This window comes from Choloepus didactylus, chromosome 11 (genome assembly GCF_015220235.1).
Source record: "Choloepus didactylus isolate mChoDid1 chromosome 11, mChoDid1.pri, whole genome shotgun sequence".
In the NCBI taxonomy this organism is placed as follows: Eukaryota; Metazoa; Chordata; class Mammalia; order Pilosa; family Megalonychidae; genus Choloepus; species Choloepus didactylus.
This window is the reverse complement of record NC_051317.1, coordinates 90,043,167-90,062,280: the sequence shown is the minus strand read 5'-3', so window position 1 is coordinate 90,062,280 and position 19,114 is coordinate 90,043,167. Positions and strand designations below refer to the sequence as shown.

The window sequence follows — 19,114 nt, the reverse complement described above, 5'->3', positions numbered from 1 at the left end:
AATATATTTAATTACACAGGAGATGTTCTAGGATGTTAAATTTTAAAAAGCCGAATAAAGACTAGAGATAAAATAGGAATTCAATATACTTTGAAAGATTTTGAACAAAATCTGCATGGATGAGTATACAGAAAGTTAAGAAAAAAATTATTTAACTTTTGAAAGAAAATTCCTGTCATATCTGTTTCCTATACCTGGGTACTATAGGGGACAAAGTTTATACCCCAAAAGAAAGGATATAAATGAGGATGAGTGTATTTATCTGGGTCTTTATTCAGATAGCTCATTCAGGATATATCCAACAAAACAACTAAAAATCAAGTTGTTAGATTTCCTTACCAGTAACGTATGTTGCACTATTTCCTATCACTTAAAAGTAAAAATACAGTTTTCTCTTCTCAAAGGTAGCATTTTAATGCCTTTTAAGTATTTTTCCTTTACCAGATCTACTTAATAAATATTTATTTAACTCCTAATAAAAGCCAGGTAAAACTATGAATAAGAAACAGTCCCTGCCTTCCAAGAGCTTATAGTGAAAGCTGCCACCCAATAATAAATGACATCTTTCTTATGGTGACACAGATCAGGCAATTATCCATAGGATAAGGAAAACAATGCTAAGTGGCACTTCTATTTGTATTTCATAAAACAAAAACAAAACTTTTGTATACTCTGCAGTGACACAAATTAAGTTTACTTTCTGCATTTAAACTTCGAAACACATAATAAAGAGCCAACATAGTATAAAATAATTTAAATTCAACCAGTATACTTTTTCTTAAATTATAAATAACTCCTGTAATCATTTTATTCCACTAGAGGCATTACACTTTATTAACAAAGGTGTTAAAAATTCCTTATTAAAGCTTTCTCTCAATTAATTAAAAGCAAACATATGCTTACAAAATAAAAAGCTTTAGAAAATAAATATTGAGAGACAATTTTCATTAAGAACTAACAGTGGTTAGCTATTACTATAGTCTATGGATTTATATTATGTTGGGTAGTTATTATGATTATACCTAACTTTTATTAAGTGTTTGCATTAAGTTTTTACTCTGCTCTAAGTACTATTATGTTTATTAACTACTCAGATCCTCATAGCCACATATAACATATAATAGTATTATTAGCCTCATTTTAGCAAAGAAATTGAGGCAGAGAAATTTTAAATGTACTTAAATTACTTAAACAATAGATCATAGGCCTAGGACTAAAACCTACAGCATTACTTTATTTTGACTCCTATAACTTAGAACTAGAGGTCATCCTTTCAAACTTGAAAAACATAAATTGAGGCCTGAATGAATCAATGCACTCAGCAGAAGGTACCATATCAAGAAGCAAATGGAACCATGACAGCTAAAAATATAAACAGCTTTAAAATATTTAGGTAAATGAACAGATAACTGTTGACTAAATCAATTATTAAGAAATCTGGGATGTACTGAAAAAAGTGCAACTTCAATCTGTTGAGAATGAATTAGAACCATCAAGTCTCTTTTCCAGGGGCTAAACACTGCCTTTAATAAATAAGCCATGTCTTATCCAGTGTTGTTTCAATAATTTCTATTAACAATACTGTATGAGCTAATCTGACCCAAGTGCAGATCCATTTACATTACTTAGTGCTTACTAAGGACTCTCAGCAGGCCCTGGCACAGAAATGCTCAGTAGATGTGAATAATTATCATCATCATTGCCTTTTAAATGTACTATATTATGATGCACCAAACACATAATACATAGATTGCTTCTTTTTCTCTATTCAGGGATCCTTCCATATATTCTTAGTGATCTCATGTGCAAATCAACTTAAAGAGACCTGAGAATTTTCCCCCTTGGATCTAGTGAATTAGATTAGTGTCTTTCCAAAGTTTTCAAAGTGGCAGGCTGGCAGTCACTGGGAGATGATACAATTCAGAGATTCAAATGAAACAACCCGTCCAGATGCAAAGGTTGGAATAACAATTTAAACTGTTTGGGTTTACTTGGAGAGTTGGCAAATATAAGAGGTAAAACAAATGAAAACTAATATCATTTGTCTTTCAACCTCAATTCCCATTATTCTAAAGCCCTCACAATTCTCAAGAGCTTATTAGGTTTCTTATTTTTACTTCGTTTTTCAAAACTAGCAGTAACTATTAAATTCCTCTAATGCATGAGGCATGTGTCGTTCAAGATCACCTCAACAGCATTAGTGTGGTATTTTGTTACAATTAATGAAACATCATTATAATTATGCTATTAACTTTAGCAAATTGTTTACATTAGGGTTCATTCTGTTATACAATTTTGTTTTTGTTTTTGTTTTTTGTATGTGTGGTAACTTAATATACAAACCTGAATTTCCTTTTATAACTATTCAAATATACAATTCAGTGGTGTTAATGACATTCACAGTTATGCCTCTGTAACTGAGAAGTTAGGATTTAACAAATGTTTATGATTATTGACTCATTATATAGATATTTCTTTTTACTTTCTAGTATATTAGAATAACCAGAAGGAAATATGTGAAATTTCTGAACTATAATCCAACTGCCTTGATTTCTGATGAGTATATAACTATTAGCCTTTATCATGTGATTGTAAAAATCTTGTGACTAACCCCCACTTACAACACCTTCTCCTGTTTTTCAACTTTAAAGTCTTATGATCACTAAGGACAGCCCCTAATGTTTATTAATGAAGGGACTTTAGTCAGCCCAGAACTAACCCACCCTAATTCCAAAACTATCTTACTAGACGGAGCTGGATCTAACCAAAATTGTTACTCCTGACATGTGCAGAGCTTAAACTTGAATCTATAAGTGACATTACTTCATTATGATACTAAAAATCTTGCCCATCATCATATTAAGGCCACCATTTTCTTACATACATTTGCTCAATAATTATATCACCTCTAACCTCATCTCAAGCCATTGTGCTCATTATCCTAAAACCTGCCCATCTTTTGATACAATTTAACTATCAGAGTTACTACAATTTGAGGAGACAAACCTTTAGGCTGATGAGCCATCTGATCTCCTATTTTGCACTTAGCAATAAACTCTTTCTCTCTTTGAAACCCTGGTGTCTCAAGAATTGGTCATTTGAACACATCGAGGAGAGAAACCACCACTTTTGATAGGTGTTACGTCCATCACTATCATCCATTGCCAAAACTTTCCCATCACCTCAGACAGAAACTCCATAACAAGTAAACATTAATTCCCAATTCTCCCTTCCTGACCCTGCCCCTAGTAACCTATATTCTAGTTTCTAACTTTATGAATGTGTATATTCTGCTATTTCATATAAGTGATATCTACAATATTTGTCTTTTGTGTCTTATTTTTCTCAACATAATATCTTCAAGGTTCATACATGTTGTAGCATATATCAGAACTTCAATCCTTTTTACAGCCAAATAATATTCCATTGTGTGTGTATATATGTATGTATGTATGTATGTGTGTGTGTATATATATCTATCTATATATATGTAGATATATATACATACCACATTTTGTTTGTTCTTCATCTCTTGATGGGACACTGGGGTTGCTTCCATATTTTGGCAACTGTGAAAAATGCAACTATGAACTCGGTGTGCAAACATCTGTTTGAGTCCCTGCCTTCAGTGCTTTCGGGTATATACCCAGAAGTGGTATTACTGGGTCATATGGTAATCTGACACTTAATTTCTGAGTAATCACCAAACTGTTTTCCATAGTGGCTGCACCTTTTTACAATCCCACTAACAATGTATGAGTGTTCATATTTCTCTGACATTGATTATTTTCCATAGTTTTAACAGTAGTATTCTGGTAGGTGTGAAACAGTATCTCATTGTGGTTTTGATTTGTATTTTCCTGATGGCTAATGATGTTGAGAACCTTTTTATGTATTTATTCACCATTTACACATCTTCTGTGGAGAAATGTCTATTCAGGTCCATCCAATTTATTTTTTTCTTTTGTTGCTTACGCTTTTGGTGTAAAGTCTAAGAAAGAAACTGTTGCCTAACAGAAAGTACTGCAGATGCTTCCCTATATTTTCTTCTAGGGATTTAATAGTTTTATCTCTTATATTTAGGTCTCTGATCAATTTTGAGTTAATTTTCATATATCATGTGAGCTAGGGTCCACCTTCATTTTTTTGCATATGTCTATCCAATTCTCTCACCAACATTTACTGAAGAGACTATTCTTTCCCCACTGAGTGGACTTGGCACCCTTGTCAAAGATCAGTTTGCCAAAGGTGTGAGGTTTTATTTCTGAATCATCAATTTGCTTCAGTTGCTCTATATGTCTGTCCCTGTGCCAATATCATGCTGTTTTGATTACTGCAGCTTTGTAATAAGTTTTAAAATCTGGAAGTGTGAGCCCTCTGACTTCTTTCTTCTTTTTCAAGACGGTTTTGGCTACTCAGGGTCACTTACCTTTCCATGTGAGTTTGATTATTGGCTTTTCCATTTCTGCAAAGAAGTCTGTTGAAATTTTGATTGTGACTACGTTGAATCTGTAAATCACTTTGGGTAGACCTGACAATTTAACAATATTTAGTCACCCAATCCCTGAACAGGGAATGTCCTTCCATTTATGTAGGTCTTCTTTAATTTATTTCAGCAATGTTTTGTATATTACCATGTACAAGTCTTTGTATCTTTAATTAATTCCTAGATATCTGATTCTTGTAGTTGCTGTTTTAGTTTCTTAGCTGCTAAAACAAATACAATACAATGTGTTGGCTTAAACAATGGGAATTTATTGGCTTGCAGTTTTGAAAGTAGGAAAAGTCCACAATCGCAGTGTCAGCAAGGTAATGCTTTCTCCATCAAGACTGTAGCAGGCTGTGGCGATCCTTAGTCCTTGGCTTTTCCATCACATGGCAATGCATATAGCAGCATCTTCTCCTTTGTCTTCTGGGTTCTACTGACTTCCAGCTTCTACCTACCCACTATCCAATTCCAAAGCCTTTTAGGTATCTGTCATAGTAGCACCCCACTTTCTAGTACCCAAAACTGTTTTTGTTTGCTGGCCACTAAAACAAACACTATACAAGGGTTGGCTAAAAGGGGAACTTATTGGCTCATGGTTTCAAATGGTAAAATGCTTGTTGGCTGGCTGGCAATCCTTGGGGTTCTATGGCTTTTCAATCACACTGCTATGCCACTTGGCAATGTCGTCTTCTTTTTCTTCCAGATTCTGTATACTTCCAGCTTCTGGATGCAACCATGGCTTCTCTGGGTCCAATTTCCTTTGCACATAAGGACTTGAGTCATATCAGATTAAGGTACACCCTCATTCAGTTTGGGCACACCTTAGCTAATAACATCTTCAAAGGTCCTATTTGCAGATGACTTCACACCCACAGGACCAGAGATACAATCTAGAATATGCTTTTTGTGGGGAACATGATTCAATCCCCAAGAGTTGCTACTGTAAATGGAATTTATTTTGATTTCCTCCTCAGAATATTCATTACTAGTGTATAGAAACACCACTGATGTTTGCATGCTGATCTTGTACCCTGCCACTTTGTCGAAATAATTTATTAGCTCTAGTACCTTGTTATGGGTTTTTCAGTACTTCCCTTGTACAGGACCATGTTATCCTTAAACAGGGAGAGCTTTACTTCATTATCTTGTATTTGAATGTCTTTTATTTCCTTTTTTTTTTTTTCCTAAATGTTTTGACTAGAAATTCCAGTATAATGTTGAATGACAGTGGTGACAGTAGGCACTCTTGTTCCTAATCTTAGGGGGAAAGTTTCCAGTCATTCACCATTGAGTATGTTAGCTGTGGGTTTTTCATATATGCCCTTCATCATGTTAAAGATGTTTCCTTCTATTCCTAGTTTTCTAAGTGTTTTTATTACGAAGTGTGCTTCAACTGAAATGATCATGTGGGGTTTTTCCTTGATTCTGTTTATGGGTGTTTTATATTAATTTATTTTCTTATACTGAACCATCCTTGCATACCTGGGATAAATCCTACTTGATCATGATGTGTAGTTCTTTTAATGTGATCTTGGATTCAGTTTGCTAGCATTATGTTGAGGATTATAATATCTATATTTATGAGGGATACTGATCTGTAATTTTCTTTTCTAATAAATATCTTTACCTGACTTAGTTTTTAGGGCAGTGTGTCCTCATAGAATGAGGTGGTGTTCCAGTTTGCTAATGCTGCCATTTTGCAAAACAGCAGAAATGGATTGGCTTTTATAAAGGGGGTTTATTTGGTCACACAGTTGCAGTCCTAAGGCCTTCAAGCATCCAGGGCAAGGCATCAACAATCGGATACCTTCACTGGCGGATGGCCGTTGGCATCCAGAAAACCTCTGTTGGCTGGGAAGGCATGTGGCTGGCATCTGCTTACTCCTAGGTTGCATTTCAAAATGGTGTTCTCCAAAGCATCAGCTTTCAAAGGCCATCTTCAAAATGTCTCTGTAAGTTTCAGCTGCTCAAGTCCTTCTATTTGTGGGCTTTTATAAGACTCCAGTGAACTAATCAAGGCCCATGCTGAATGGGCAGGGTCACACCTCCATGGAAATGATCTAATCAGAGTTATCACCTACAATTGGGTGGGTCACATCTCCATGGAAACAACCTAATCCAAAGGTTCCAACTTAATCAGCACTAATACGTCTGCCCCCCCACAAGATTGCATCAAAGAACGTGGAGTTTTGGGGGACCTAAAATATCCAAACTGGCACAGTTGGGAAGTGTTCCTTTATATTCAAATGTTTTGCAAGTGTTTGAACAAGATTGTAGTAAATTCTTTTTGGAATGTTTGGTAGAATTCACCAGTGTACCATCTGGTCCTGGGTTTTTCTTTGTTGGGACATATGGCTGCTCCAAGCAAATACCAAGAAATAGTTTGGCTTTGTCAATGGGAATTTATTCACTTACAGATTTGAGAGCGAGAAAATTTCCAAATCAAGGCATCATCAAGGCAATGCTTTCTCCTCAAAGACTGGTTGCTGGCGATCCTTGGCTTTTCTACCCTGTGGCAAGGCACATGGCAGCATCTGCTGGTCTTTTCCTTCTCTTATGGGTTTTGTTGCCTTCAGCTTCTTGCTTCTGTGGCTGGCTCTCTCCCTCCTCCCCCCCATCCCTCTCTCTGTCCCTCTCTCTCTCTCTCCCCTCCTCTCTTGCCCTCCCTGCTCCCCTTCTCAATTTATAAAGGACTCCAGTAAGAGGATTAATATCCATCCTGAACAAGATGGGTCTTACCTTAACAGAAATAGCACCAACAAAAGGTCCTACTTATAATGGGTCCACACTGACAAGAACAGATTAAATTTAAGAACATGTTTTTCTGGGGTACAAAACAGCATCCAACCACCAGACTCTACCCTCTGGAACCCAAAAAGACATGTTCTTTCCATATACAAAATACACTCATTCCATCACAACATCCCAAACGCCTTAAGTTATTTCTAGAACAGTGCTTACTACAAAGTTTCATCAAAATCGGTTATAGGTATGGTCTCTCCTGGGAGACAATTACCCTTGTCAGTAAACCTGTAAAACCTAGAGAACAAGTTATCTGCTTCAAATACACAATGGAGGGACCAACACAGAATAAACAGTTAAATTCCAGAAAGGGGAAATTGGACAGAAAACTGGGGTCACATGTCCAAACAATTCAGAAACCCTGAAGGACATACCCTATTAGATTTCAAAGTCTAAAAGTCATCTAAGGAAAAATGTTTGTCCTCCAGGCCTGATGAAGCAGCAGCCCCAATCCTTCCAAGTGCTTGCACAGTGTCCATGTTCTCCCTTAACACTGGGGTGAAGGTTCACTCTCTTTAAGCATTGGAGTTACAGCCAGACTTTCTGCAATCCCCAGAGAATAGGTTCCACCCTCTGAGAAAACTAGGGTGGCAGTCAGACTCTCCACCTTCACCAGGAAATAGGCTCCAACTTCTGAGAACATTGGGGGTGGCAGTGCTCTTCCTGAACAATGGGGTGGAAGGCCCACTCTCTCCAGTGCCGGGGCAGATTCACCCTTTCCATACACATGGGTGGGCCTGCTCTCTTGGCCTGAGAAGACTTGGTCTTCGGTCCTGACCTCAGTTAACCATGGTCCTGCCCCTGAGTTGATTTTCCTTCAATCTGTCCCTTTTCTATCCGTTTTAGACCAGACTGGCAGTGCTTCCACTCATACAGATCTCACAAAAATCTTGTCAGTTTTGCATGTGGTACACAGGAGTCCAAACCAACAGACCATAGGACTTTCCACAGATCCTTCCAAGATGACTCCACCTCCAATATCAACCTGCACTGATTTGACTGACTGGATCCATGTTCAGTTAAATCCTCACACAGAGCAGTATTCCCCAGGGATTTGCTTTCTGAAAGCTCAGACTTTTCCAAACCATCAATTTCTGGTTTCTTTGTGCCCAGGAGTTCAGTTCTCAGCTTATCCCTATCCTCTTGCATTTTACTATAAGCTGCAAGGAAAAACCAGGCTGCACTTTCCACACTTAGCTTGGAAATCTCCTCAGCTAAATATCCAGCTCATCACTCTCAAATTCTATCTTCCATACAACATCAGAACTCACTTTTGCCAAGTTTGCTGCCACTTTAAAACAAGGATCACCTTTCTTCCAATTTCCAATAACACATTTCATCCAGTAACACATCCATCCAATAACACATTTCTGTCTAAGGACTCACGGGAAGTACCTTTCACATCCATATTTCCACCAACAGTCTCCTCAAAGAAATCTAGGCCTTTTCTATCAAAGAGCTTGCAATTCTTCCAGCCTCTACCCATGTCCGAATTCCAAAGCCATTTCCACATTTTTTTGTATTTGCAATAGCAGCACCCTACTCTTCTGATACAAAGTCTGTTTTAATTTCTTAGGCTGCTTAAACAAATACCATGAAATGGTTCAGTTTTTCAACTTCAAGCTATGGGAGTTTATTAGTTTACAGTTTGTAGGCCAAAAAAAAATCCACGTCAAGCATCATCAATGCAATGCTTTCTTCCCAGAGACCAGTTGCTGGCAATCCTTGGCTCCTCTGACACATGGTAAGACACATGGTGGCATTTGCTGCTCTCTCTCTTCTCTTCTGGGTTTCAATGACTTCAGCTTCAGGCTTCTGTGGCTTTTTCCCTCTCGGTATTCCTTCCATTTATAAAGGACTCCAGTTAATGGATTAAGACCCATCCTGAATGAGGTGGCTCACACCTTAACTGAAGTAGCCTCATCAAAGTGTACTACAGGAATAGATTAAATTTAAGAACATGTATTTCTGGTGCACACACCGCATACCATCACCACAGGAGGTTTTTGGTTACATTACTTGTTATTGGTCTCTTGTGATCATCTATTTCATCTTCAGGCAATGTAGTTACTGTGTGAACTTCTAGAAATCTGTCCATTTCCTTTAGGTTATCTGATTTGTTGGAATACAAATTGTTTATAGTATCATCTTATAAACCTTTTAATTTCTGTATGGTAGGTAATTAAATCTCCCTTTTCACTCCTTATTTTAATTATTTGCATCTTCTCTCTTTTTACTTTGCTAGTCACACTAAAAGTTCTTCTATCTTTTCAAATAACCAACTTTTGGTTTTGTTGATTTTGTCTTTTTTTTTTTAAGTCTATTTAATCTATCTCCACTCTATTTCCTTCCTTCTGCTCACTTGGGTTTAGTTTTCCCTTTTTTCTAGTTCTTCAGTTGTGAGGATAAGTCTATGATTTGACCTCTTTCTTCTTTTTTAATGGAAGCACTTGGAGCTATAAATTGCCCTCTGAACACTGCTTCCAATGCGTCCCTTAAGTTTTATATGTTGTGTTTTTTATTTCAATTGCCTCAAAATATTTCCTGATTTCCCTTATGATTTCTTCTTGACCCAATGACTGTTTAAGATTGTGTTCTTAACTTCCACATATTTGTGGATTTTCCAATTACCACTGTGTTACTGATTTCTAGATTCATTCCACTGTGGTCAGAGAAGATGCTTTGCAAAATTTCAATATTTTTAAATGTACTGAGACTCGTTTTCTGACCAACACATGCTCTATCCTGGAGAATGATCCATGTGCACTTGAGAGGAATGTGTATTGTGCTGGTTTTGGCTGCAGTGTTCACTATATGTCTGTTAGGTCTACTTCATTTATGGTATTTCTAAAGTTCTCTGTTTAGATATTCTATCCATTGATGAAACAGTGTACTGAAGTATCTGACTACTAATGCAACAATTCTATTTCTCGATTCAGTTTCGTAAAAGTTTATCCCATGTATTTTGGGGCACTGTGGTTAGATGCATAAATGTTTAAGGTTGTTATTTCTTGTTGGTGGACTATTTTATTCATATACAGCATTCTTTTTTTGTCTCTCATAATGGTTTTAAACTTAAAGTCTACTTTGTCTGACTTTATAGCTACCCCAGCAGTCTTATGCTTCCTATTTGCATGAAACATTTTCTTCCATCCTTTCACCTTTGACCTACTTGTGTCTTTGGGTCTAAGATGAGTCTCCTGTAAAGAACATATTGTTGGATCACACTTTTTTTTTCTTACTCAATTTAATAAGATATATTCACATACCATACAGTCATCTAAAGTGTACAATCAATTGTTCACAGTACCATCACATAGTTGTGCATTCATCACCACAATGAATTTTTGAACATTTCTATTATTCCAAAAAAACTTTTTAAAAGAATTAAAATAAAAGTAAAAAAAGGATACCAAAAGCATGTCAACACCCATCCCCCCTATTATTCATTTAATTTTTGTCCCCATTTTTCTACTTATCTGTCCATTCACTGGATAAATGGAGTGTGAGCCACAAGGTTTTCACAACCACATGGTCACACCATGTAAGCTATATAATTATACAGTCGAATTCAAGAATCAAGGCTACTTGATACAGTTTCAGGTATTTCCTTCTAGCTAATCTAACACACTAAAAACTGAAAAGGGATATCTATATAACACATAAGAATAACCTCCAGAATGACCTCTTGACTCATTTGGAATCTCACAAACACTGAAACTTAATTTTGTTTCATTTCTCTTCCCTTTTTGGTCAAGAAGCCTTTCTGAATCCCATGATGCTGAATCCTTCATGACTCCCCAGGAATCATGGCCCATGTTGTCAGGGAGATTTATACCCCTGGGAGTCACGTTCCACATAGGGGAAAGGGCAGTGAATTTACCTGCCTAGTGGGCTTAGAGTGAGAGAGGCCACAACTGAGTAACAAAAGAGGTTCTCTGGGGGTGACTCTTAGGCACAATTATAAGTAGGCTTAGCCTCTCCTTTGAAGTAACAAGCTTCATAAGGGCAAGCCCCAAGACTGAGGGCTCAGCCTCTAAACTGGTAGTCCCTAATGCTTGTGAGAAGATCAGGAATTCTCCAGGTGGGGAAGTTTAATATGTCCATGTTTCTCCCCAGTCCCTCAAGGGGGCTTTGCAAATACTTTTTATGCTCCACCCAATGTACTCTGGGACATATCGGGGGTTCACGCTATCTGTACAGATCAACCAGATCTCACTCTTTATTCAAGGTTCCATGTAAGTATGGTCTTTGTATAAACTAACCATACAAGTTAAATTATACAATGTGCTACAGAAAATACAGATTTTTAACCGAATAAATATCTCTTCCTTTGGTCTCACAGAGAAGTTGAAGTTTTAAAACACCACCAATTTCATCCTTTACCATTTAGTCTGATTCACCTTAGCCCTAGGCAAGTCCATTTCATTCATATTTCTATTAGAACTCTGATCTCTTTTTCAGCTTCTTTAACATTTGCTATATGAAGTAATTCTGATGTTCATAGCAGCCGAATTCTGGCTCTGAATCTCAGGGGTCACACAGATAGATACACGAAGTTCCAGCGACCAACCAGGTTATACACTAAGCTCATCATCTCAGAATTTAGAAATAACCATTATAACTCAGTGATAGTAACTGTTATAAGAGCTTACAATCTAGGAACCTTTACCATAAGCTTCCCCTTGATAACCTAGGCTTTCAGATTCAATTCTCAGAGTTTGCACATTATAGTTAGTCCATATCAGTGAGGCATTACAATATTCATCTTTTCGATTCTGTATTATTTCACTCAACATACTGCCCACAAGGTCATTCACCTAGCTGCATACCTCACAACTTCATTTCTTTTTGTAACTGCTCAATATTCCATTGTATGTATACAACATAGTTCACCCTTCCGTTCATCAGCTGATGAACCCTTAGGCCACTTCCATCCATTGCAAATCATCAATACTGCAGCCACAAACACCAGTATGCTGATGTCCGTTCGTGTCCTGCTCTCAGTTCTTCCAAGTATATACCCAATAATGGGGTTGCAGGACCATACGGCAACCCCATACTTAGCTTCCTGTGGAACCACCATACCACCCTCCAGATGGTCTTCACCATCCTACTTCCCCACCAACAGTAATTAGGTACATCCCTCTCTCCATAGTTTCTCTAGCACTTGTATCCCTCCGTTTATTTTTCAAACAGCTTTATTCACATACCATACATTCCCTCCTAAGTAAATGGTTCCTGGTAGACTCACATAGTTATGCATTTACCACCACAATCTATATGAGAACATTTCCATTTCTTCAGCAAAGAAAGAGAAAGAGGAAAAAAAGAAAAATGAAAAAAAGAAAACTAAAAAGAAATGACAACTTAAAAAAAACAGAAAAAAATAAAAATAAAATGAAATACAATTAAAAGGTCAGACAACACCATCACCCAAGAACCCATATCCCTCCCATGTATCTCCCTCTTACAGACATTTAGTTTTAGTATATTGCCTTTGTTACAATTAAAGGAAGCATATTACAATGTTGCTATTAACTATAGACTCTAGTTTGTATTGATTGCATTCTTCCCAATATCATCCCATTTTCAACACCTTGCAAAGATGTCATTCATCTGTTCTCCCTCATGTAAAAACATTCTTACATTTGTACATTTAAACATTTAATCAAATCACTGACCACTCTAGTTTTCACTAAGTTATACAATCCCTGTCTTTATCGTCTATCTTTCCTTCTGGTGTCATATATGACCCTAGCCTTCCTCTTTCAACCATACTCAAGGTAATCTTTGTTCAGTGTACTTACAATATTGTGCTACCTTTAAATAGTATTCTGCAATCCATTTCTGGATCTATACAGTCAATCTACTGACCATTCTATACTGCTTCAGCACCAAATGCCAATCTCTACTCTCTTTCTATCTCCTGACAACCTGTGTTCTCAGTTTTTGACTTTCAAAGCTTTCTCATTAGTGTTAGTTCATATTAGTGAGACCACATGGTATTTATCTTTTTGTTCTGGCTACTTTTGTTCAACATAACGTCCTCAAGGTTCATCCATGTTCTTTTATGCTCCATGACTTTATTCTGTCTTACTGTGGTGTATCGTATGTATACACCACAGTTTGTTTATCCACACATCTGTTGATGGACATCTGGGCTCTTTCCGTCTCTTGGCAATCATAAATAATGCCACTATAAACATCGGTTTACAAATGTCCATTCATGTCCTAGCTTTCAGTTCCTTCAAGTATATACCTAGTAATGGGATTGCTGGATCATATTGCAATTCTATACTTGGCTTTCTGAGGAACTGCCACACCACCTTCCAGAGTCACTGCACCATTCTACATTCCAACCAACAGTGAATAAGTGTGTCTCTTTCTCCACATTCTCTCCAGCACTTGTAATTTTGTATTTTGTTGAAAATGGCCATTCTGGTAGGTGTGAGAAAACATCTCATTATGGTTTTAATTGGCAATCCCCTAATAGCCAGTGGAGTTGGGCATCTTTCCATATGTTTCTGAACCATTTGTATTTCCTCTTCGGAAAAGTGTCTGTCCATGTTTTTGCCCATTATTTAATTGGGTTGTTGAGTTGTATGATCTCTTTATATAATATTCTGGGTACTAAACCCGTATCTGATACGTGGTTTCCAAATATTGTCTCCCATTGCATAGCCTACCTTTATAATTTTCTAACAAGTCCTTTGATGCACAAAGGTTAATATTTGAGGAGATCCCATTTATCTATTTCTTCTTTCATGACTCATGCTTTGGGTGTAAGGTCTAGGAAACCACCTCCAATCAAAAGATTTTTAAGACATTTCTCTATATTTTCTTCTATAAGTTGTATGGTCTTAGCTCTAATGTTTAGGTCTTTGATCCATTTTGAGTTAATTTTTGTGGAAGGTGTGAGATATGAGTCTTCTTTCATTCTTTTGAATATGTACATCCAGTTCTTCAAACACCATTTATTGAAGAGACTGCTCTATCCCCATAATATTGGCTGAATGCCTTATCAAAGATCAACTGTCTGTAGATGAGAAGGTCTATTTCTGAACACTGAATTCGATTCCATTGGTCGCTATATCTATCTTTATGCCAGCACCATGCTGTTTTGACCACTGTAGCTTTGTAGTATGCTTTAAAATCAGGCAGCGTGAGACTACCACTTTGTTCTTCTTTCTCAAGGTATTTTTGGTTATTCCAGGCACCCTGCCCTTCCAAATAAATTCGGTTATTGATTTTTCAATTTATGCAAAGTAAGTTGCTGGGATTTTAATTGGCATTGCATTGAATCTATAAATCAATTTAGGTAAAATTGACATCTTAACTATATTTACTCTTCCAATCCATGAACATGTATGTCCTTCCATTTATTTAGGTCTTCTTTGATTTCTTTTAGCAATTTCTTGTAGTTTTCTGTGTATAGGTCTTTTGTGGCCTTGGTTAAGATTATTCCTAAATATTTGATTTTTTGGTCATTACTGTAAATGGAATTTTTTCTTGATTTCCTCTTCATGTTGCTGATTACTAGTGTATAGAAACATTACTGCTTTTTGCATATTGATACTGTACCCTGCCACTTTGCTGTATTCATTTATTAGCTCTAGCAGCTTTGCTGTAGATTTTTCAGGATCTTCAACATAGAGGATCATCATCTGCAAATAGTGAAAGTTTTACTTCCTCTCTAATTTGGTTGCCTTTTATTTTTTTTTTTTTTTTTTTTTTTGCCTAACTGCTATAGGTAGAACTTCTGGTGCAATGTTGAACAACAATGGTGACAGTGATCATCCTCATCTTGTTCCTATTCTTAGAGGGAAAGCTTTTAGTGTTTCCCCATTGAGTATGAAAAACTATGGGTTTTTCATATTTTGCCTTTATCATGTTGTGGAAGGTCCTTTCTATTCCTATCCTTTTGAGTGCTTTCTTCAAGAAAGGATGTTGAATTTTGTCAAATGCCTTTTCTGCAACAATTGAGATGATCATGTATTTTTTCCACTTTGATTTATTGATGTGGTGTATTACATGAATTGATTTTCTTGTGTCAAACCAGCCTTGCATACTTGGAATAAATTCCACTTGGTGATGGTGTATAATTCTTTTAATGTGCTGCTAGACTCGATTTGTGAATATTTTGTTGAGTATTTTTGCATCCATATTCATTAAATAGATTGGTCTATATTTTTCTTTTCTTGTAGTATCTTTGTCTGATTTTGGTATTAGGGTGATGTTGGCTTCAAAGAATGTTAGGTAGCTTTCCCTCCTCTTAATTTTTTTGAAGAGTTTCAGCAAAATTGTTACTAATTCTTTCTTGAATGCTTGGTAGAATTCACATATGAAGCCATGTGATCCTGGACTTTTCTTTTTTGGGAGCTTTTTGATGACTGACTCAATTTCTTTACTTGTGATTGGTTTGTTGAGGTTGTCTATTTCTTGTATAGTCAGTGTTGGTTGTTCATGCTTTTCTAGGAAGTTGTCCATTTCGTCTAAGTTGTCTAGTTTATTAGCATATAGTTGCTCATAGTATCCTCTCATTATATCCTTTATTTCTATGGAGTCAGTAGTTATGTCCCCTCTCCCATTTCTGCTTTTGTTTATTTGCATCCTCTTTTTTTGTTAGCCTAAGGGTCCATTGATTTTATTGATTTTCTCAAAGAAGCAACTTGTGTTTTGTTGATACTCTCTATTATTATGTTCCAAATTTCATTTATTTCTTCTCTAATCTTAATTATTTTTTTCCGTCTATTTGCTTTGGGATTAGTTTGCTGTTCTTTCTCTAGTTTCTGCAGGTAAACAGTTAATTCCTCATTTTTTTCTCTTTCTTATATTTTAATATAGGCACTTAGTGCAATACATTTCCCTATCAGCACCATCTTTGCTGTGCCCCATAAGTTTTGTTATATTGTGTTTTTATTGTCATTTGCCCCAAGATATTTACTGATTTTTCTTGTAATTTTTACCTTGACCCCTGGTTGTTTAAGTGTGTTGTTTAACCTCCATGTATATGTGAATTTTTGGCCTTCTACCTATTATTAATTTCCAACTTCATTCCATTATGATCTGAGAAAGCATTTTGTATAATTTCAATGTTTTTAAATTTATTGTGACTTGTTTTGTGATCTAACATGTGGTCTATCCTGGGGAATGATCAATAGTGCTTAAGGAAAAAAAGGTATATCCTACTGTTGTGGGGTGCAGTGTTCTACAAATGTCTGTTAAGTCTAGTTTATTTATTGTACAATTCAACATTTCTGTTTCCTTATCGATCCTCTGTCTTGATGTTCTATCCATTGATGAGAGCAGTGTACTGAAGTCTCCAACTATTACTAGTAGATGTGTCTACTTATCCCTTCAATGTTGTCAGTGTTTGCCTCATGAATTTTGGGGCACTCTGGCTTGGTGAATAAATATTTGTGATTGTTATGTATTCTTGATGAATTGTCCCTTTTATTAATACAGAGTGTCCTTCTTTGTCTCTTTTAACCGTTTTACATTTGAAGTCTAATTTGTCTGATATTAATATAGCTACCCCTGCTCTTTTCTTTTTCTGATTGTTGTTACATGAAATATCTTTTTCCAACCTTTACCTTTCAACTTATTTTTGTCTTCAGGCTGAAGGGAGTCTCTTGGAGACAGCATATAGATGGGTCCTGTTTTTTATTCCATTCTGCCAATCTATGCCTTTTTATTGGGAAGTAATTTATTAACATTTAATGTTATTACTGTAAAGGCAGTACTTTTGTCTACCATTTTGTCTTTTGGATTTTACATAGCATTTTTTTTCTCTCTTTCTGCCCTTACCGATAGTCTTCATTTCTGCACTCTTCTCCAAACCTCTCTCTCCTGTCTTTTCCTATCTGCCTGTACTGCTCCCTTTAGTATATCTTGTAGAGCATGTGTCTTGTTCACAAATTCTCTGTTTGTCTGAAAATTTTTCTAAACTCCCCTTCATTTTTGAAGGACAGTTCTGCCAGACATAGAATTCCTGGCTGGCAGTTTTTCTTTTTCAGTATTTTAAATATATCATGCTACTGCCCTCTCACCTCCATGATTTCTGCTGAGGAATCCACACAAAGTTTTAATTGAGCTTCCCTAGTATGTGATGGATCACTTTTCTCTTGCTGCTTTCAGAATTCTCTTTATCTCTGGCATTTGATATTTTGATTAGTATGTGTTTTGGAGTAGGTGTATTATGGTTTATCATGTTTGTAATTCATTGCGCCTTTTGGACATGTATATATGGAGACATGGAAGGTTCCCTGGCTCGACAGATAATACAGTGGGCCCATTTCCCAAACTCTGGAAGCCTGAAGGCAGGCACCAGGCTGGTGGAAGGCCAAACCTTTGCGTGCCTGAAGGCAGGCAGCAATTTAGATAAGGGAATAGTCACTGGGCTCTTGCTGGGCTCCTTCCATGCTCCTGTCTCCTGCCCCTGCTGTTTCCTGTCTAGCCCCAAAGAAATTGTCCCTTGAGATTAAAGACATGTAAACACACCTATGGCTTTAGAAAAAATGTACCCTCCCTGAAATACCTGAAAACAGTCACGTAGGAAACTACCTTGTATGCTATAAAAACCTGTAGAAATGAGTAGAATAAAACTTTCTTTTGCAGGAACACAGAGGACAGAGTGGGCTCCCTTCTTTCACATGTATATTTGTATCTTTTGTAAGATTTGAGGAATTTGTGATCATTATTTCCTGAAATATTCTTTCTTCTCCCAACCCTTCCCGCCCCCCTCTCCCCCCACACACACACTTTTTCCTTGTCCTCTCCTTCTGGAACTCCCATAATACATATATTGGGCATGTTTCATATTGTCCCACAGGTCCCTTAGGCTCTGCTTACTGTTTTTCATTCTTTTCTTTATCTGCTTTTCCAATGTATGATTTCAATTGTCCTGTCTTTTAGGTCACTGATTTCTTTCTTCTGTCTGTTAGCTTCTGCTGTATAATGCCTCTAGTCTACTTTAAATCTCCATCACTGTGTTTTCCATTCCATAAGCTCTGTTATATTCTTTTAAAACTTTCTAATTCTTTTTGTTCACAATCATCTTCTTTATATCCTTTAGTTATATCCATATTTAGTTTATTTCTATCCATATTTACCTGTAGCTCCTTCAATTGATTTAGAACATTTGCCTGAACGTCTTTGATGAGTTGTTCCACTATTTGTGTGTCCTCTTAAGTTTTAATTTGATCCCTTGAATTAGGCAACTATTCCTATTTCTTTGTATGGTTTTTGATCTTTTGTCGATCCCTGTGCATTTGATTGTTTTGATGTGCTAACTCTGAAAGTCAGTTTCTAACTCTTGTCTAGCCTTTTAGTGTAGGTTGGCAGTGGGTTAAGCCTCTTCTTTAATGCTTGGTTCATTTTATACTGATTCTTTAGAGCAGCCTATGTTTAACAATTTGGATTTTCTCAGGTCTTTCTGCACCTGCCTCTTGCCATGGGCATCCACAGTAATTTTTAAGATTACCCTGTTATGCACAACTGTTTCCCCTTCAGAAAAGGACGACCTTTCCTCTATTCCTCCTCCGAAGGTCCTGTGCTGCTCTCTTTGTGTTTATTCAGTTTCCTCCTCAATGGCTATGATTTGCTTAACTCCTCTCCCACTCCCACACTCTGGGCCACCTTTTCACTCCAGCTCCCAGCCCTGGGTCTGCCCTGCCTTACATCTGCTCAGTTTCCCCTTCACATGCGGCTTTCTTTTGCCTCTAGTAACTTTTGCATTAGGAGATCCCAAACCACAGAGCCCGATGTTGTCAGTGGTCAAAAGCATCCAATTTTTTTGTTTAGGTGCTCCAGTAATTAGGG

The 19,114-nt window shown here is 36.8% G+C and overlaps 1 protein-coding gene across 11 annotated transcripts in view; it reads right to left on the bottom strand.

The window, feature by feature from the left end:
* RNF180 (ring finger protein 180) overlaps positions 1-19,114 on the bottom strand; it is a 298,146-nt gene that overhangs the window by 166,184 nt on the left and 112,848 nt on the right. The window lies entirely within an intron of this gene.